Source organism: Cibotium barometz, chromosome 16 (assembly GCF_041138505.1).
Source record: "Cibotium barometz isolate CiBa-2024 chromosome 16, ASM4113850v1, whole genome shotgun sequence".
Taxonomy (NCBI): domain Eukaryota; kingdom Viridiplantae; phylum Streptophyta; class Polypodiopsida; order Cyatheales; family Cibotiaceae; genus Cibotium; species Cibotium barometz.
The window spans coordinates 59,722,148-59,726,814 of record NC_141061.1 but is presented as its reverse complement, the minus strand read 5'-3'; the positions used below and the strand labels follow the sequence as shown (position 1 = coordinate 59,726,814).

General features: G+C 40.6%; 1 pseudogene; it reads left to right on the top strand.

The window, feature by feature from the left end:
* The first annotated feature begins 1,015 nt into the window (after positions 1–1,015).
* Positions 1,016–1,984, top strand: LOC147630803 (secreted RxLR effector protein 161 pseudogene; annotated as a pseudogene).
* The last annotated feature ends 2,683 nt before the right edge of the window (positions 1,985–4,667 follow it).

The window sequence follows — 4,667 nt, the reverse complement described above, 5'->3', positions numbered from 1 at the left end:
ACAGTCAAGTGCAATACCTCATGAGGCAGTTTTTCAGCCTATGCAGGTTTTAAATGATGGCACAGATCAGCCTATATCTGATGCAGATGTGCATGATGCACTTGAGGATGAGAGACAAGAGATTGAGGGCTCTAGGAATATGCCTAGATGGCTGGTGCAGACTTTGCGTGACAGCAAGTTGGATGCCCCTTTGTCTAGTCGCACTCGTTCTGGCTCTCATGGTGCCTCTTATGCGTCAGATTGTTATGCATTGGCTGTTTCTAGTATGTGCGATGAAAGTGAGCCTGTTTCATTTGATGAGGCACAAAGTTCAGAAAATTGGATGGCTGCTATGCAAGCAGAATACGATGCTATTATGAAGAATGGTACATGGTCTTTATGTGACTTGCCCCCTGGCAAGAAGGCCATTGGCACTAAGTGGGTATACAAATTGAAGCGTAAGCCTGATGGCACAGTGGATCGCCATAAGGCTAGGCTTGTTGCAAAAGGTTATGCTCAAGAGAAGGGCATTGATTTTGATGAGACTTTTGCTCCCACATGTCGTATGACCACTGTTCGTAGCATCTGTGCATTAGCAGCGCATAATGGTTGGAATGTACACCAGTTGGACATTAAAACTGCGTTTCTGAATGGGGATTTGCATGAAGAAGTTTATGTATTTCAGCCCCGTGGTTTTGTGCAGAAAGGCAAGGAAAAGAAAGTGTGCAGGTTGATCAAAGCATTGTATGGTCTAAAACAAGCACCACGTGCTTGGTATGAGAAGATACATGCTTACTTGTTAGCACATGGCTTTCAAAACAGTCCAACTGAGAGCACCCTATATGTAAAACGTGAGGGTGATGTACTTTTGGTCATTGTTGTTTATGTCGATGACATGCTGCTCACTGGTCCAAAAGAGGTGCATATTGCTGATTTCAAGGCTGATTTGAATGCAGCCTTTGAGATGTCAGATTTGGGCCTTTTACATCATTATTTGGGCATTCAGTTTATGCAATGTGATGGATATACTGCTTTGTGTCAAACAAAGTATATTGAGACATTGTTGCAGCGCTTTGGACTTGAGGACTGCAAGCCTATTGCCACTCCTATGGAGACAGGTTTGCGTTTGAGTCTTCATGATGCTGGAGATGCATTCGATGTTGTTCTCTATCAGCAGGCTGTTGGATGTTTGATCTATGTTTGCATTTCGAGGCCTGACATTCAGTTTGCAGTCTCTCAGATGAGCAGATTTATGCATAGCCCAGGCATTAAGCATTGGCAGGCAGTGAAGCGTATCTTTCGCTATTTGAGTGGTACTCGGCATCTTGGGTTGTTTTATCCCAAGGGGGGATCATTGCCGCCAGATTTACATGCTTTTTCAGATTCTGACTGGGCTGGTTGTTATGACACACGCGTGTCCACGAGTGGTTTTTGCTTCATGCTTGGAAGCTCATGCATATCATGGTTGAGCAAGAAGCAGCCTACTGTGGCCACTTCTAGTTGTGAAGCTGAGTACAGGGCAGCTTTCACAGCTACGGTTGAGTGTGTGTGGCTCAGACGCCTTATGGCTGATTTGGGTGTTGGGCAGCCATCTGCCACCACCATCTTCACTGACAGTCAGAGCGCATTGGCAGTTGCGCGGAACCCAGTGTTCCATGCTCGTACGAAGCACATTGAGGTGCACTACCATTATGTCAGGGAGAGACTCTCTGCAGGAGAGATCAGTTTGGCTTATGTGCCAACACAGGATAACCTTGCAGACCTTTTCACAAAGGCTCTGTCTCGTGAGAAGTTCGAAGCTTTTCGCAAAGCTTTGGGCTTACTCCCTTTTGTGGATTCGTCCACATAGCTAGACACTTCCCTATACATGAGTGCTAGCTCTTGTTCACCGCATCACTCCAGGGGGGATTTGTTACCATATTATAGTAGTGATGTGTGTGAACACACTTAGGACCGCCGGGGCACTTTTTCCCTCACTAGGAGGTTTTTTCCCCCGTGCATTGTATATACGCCCATAATCTTCTAGGGCTTGTTATCTTTCATTTTTGGCACTCATAATACACTACTGTTGTGTTGTGCTCAAGCTTCCTCATCTTCTTGAAGTTGTGTGTGCATTCCTGCAACCCTAATTCCAACAATAGCTAAGAAAGATAATAGTATTTCATGAAAACAATTAGAAAAACAAACCAAAGAACATGCTTTATTTTTCACCATGTGCAGATTTCTCATGGATTTTGAATCCTTTGGTGGTGTTATTATGCTTGAGAAACCAAGATTGGCCAAAGCACCACCACTAGCCATTGGTATATTAGAAGCAAATGGTGGTGCATCATGACCAAGACAAATAGCAGCGGGCCCAGGACTAGATTTTGAATTAGATTGACCATGAGAACCATGCACAAGACTAGAACTAAGAGTAGATGGTCCAACAAATTGACCAGAAGAAGCACCCACAAGATCAAGACTAGGTGTCACAACAGGAGCAAAAACATGTGTCCCTACAAAAGACTGATGAGTGGAACATAGATTCCCACAAGTGTTGGTCAAATCCACCAACAACAATGAAGGTTGTTTGGGAGCCATAGCATACCCCTAATAGAGACATAGACTAAGCATCCAACCAATAACATACTTTACAAAGGAAGCACCCGAGTGGTATTAGGTTACAGAGAGAAATCATAGCATAGAGAACACACTCAACCACTGACATAGCATACCACTTTATATAACACACATAAGAACAAAACAAGGACAAGAATGAAAGGAGTAAAAGAACAAAACCATGAAGATGCGATGTACCCATAGCCATGCATGATATCCCAGTGGAGCGATGAGCCCATGAATAACCATGAATATACCCAGCTAAACCCTAAATATGACATACACCACAAACCTTATAAATAAGAAACAAGGCATCTAAACAAAAAAAAAAAAACAAGAAGTAGCCATAAATCATGTGCAGGGGAACCAATCTTGACAGACTCAATCACTATTGTAAAATGAGAAGGTAAAGCACTGGTGGATATATGACATTGAGAAGGTAAGTCATCTCTACAGTACCATTAAGTCAGCAAAGGAAAACTAGTGGTGGAGAGATAAACCATGAAGGTGAAGGTGAACCAGTGGAACTAGTGGAGAGACAAACCATTGAGATAAGCACCCATCGCCATGCATGATTAAACCTGATGAGCCTATGATAGCACATGATAACCACGTGCATGTGATAAGCACCCACTGCCATGCATGGTTAAAACTGATGAGCCTATTTGATAGCACATGATAACCATAAACAACATTGAATACCCTAAATTCTAGCAAAATTTACCACAATTGTAAAGATGATAGGCACCACAAAACCTAACTAAAAAGAAGCAATAGGGCATGTAAACAAAATTGGTGGAGAACCAAGAAGGAGCCACAAACCTACATGGGAATGATAGATTGTATTGCCAATGGAGACGAGAAGGTGAAGTAGTAGGCATGCACCCTCAAGAAGGCGAAGGCGAGCCATGTCTACAACACCATGGAGAAGGCAAAGGTGAATTAGTGGAGAGATAAACCGTGAAGGCAAAGGATAACCATAGTGGTGGAGAGATAAGCATGGAGATAAGCACCCACCACTGTCATGCATGATCAAACCTGTTACCCACCACTACCCTCCCCACTTACTCACCCACTACCCCACTCCCCTAACGTAAAGGTCCTCACACCTTAAGGTCCCACTAAGGTTGCAAATAGAATCACATTAATTAATGGTGAAAAATGATGTTGGGGGCCTATTAGAGCACTTTAAACAGTGAAGGATATCAAAATTTTGCTAATGGTTGCTTGTGTGATTAACTAATAACATTCATGATGCTAGATGTAGCATATAAATTAGCAAATGATTAGGAGGCGGGGCCATGTCCAAGTGCCCATAGCTGTGATTATGAAAGTATGAGGATTTATCCAACAAGTTATATGCTTGTACCTTTTTTGTTCCTATCAATTTCATATACACACGAGTGAGAAATCTCAATATTTCTTCCCAATGGCTTTAATGTAATATATACTAAATGCACGAATCTATTGTGTAGCATCAAAGCATGGTACTAGCTGCCTTGTTATGTTTTTTGTGATGCTACTTTCTCTTTTATAATCCATGATAGACTGAGAGTTCACTGATCACTATATGCAGTAGTGTTCATAGAAAATCTAAAATAAAGCAAGCTATAAAAATTGCTAACTTGAAAGTTGAGGGTTAAATGTACAAGTTTACAAAGAAAAAACTTCTAATATTTTAAATTCAAAGAAATAAATTATAAATTTTCAAATACAACGTATAGAAAAAATTTAATTAAAAAAGTGAAAATTTAAAAACTTTTTGAGATGTGATTTTGCAACAATTTTTTAAATTAAAAATTCATAAGATGTTACAAAAACTTGAATTTATGGAAAATATACCTTTTAAAGGTATAGGTCTAAAAATCTTGAGTATTTTTAATGACATATATATGAGTTATAAAAAATTAAGTCCAACATACTTCAAAACTTCTAAGTCCAAAATATCCTACATGAAAGCCTTTATTCAATCGACATGTGTATAAACATGTCTTGATGTCTTTGCTCTAGCTCTCCACAATCCAATGGCATCTATAAAATTAAAACATATAAGCAGGGGACCTTAATAGATATTTGCATGAGAATAA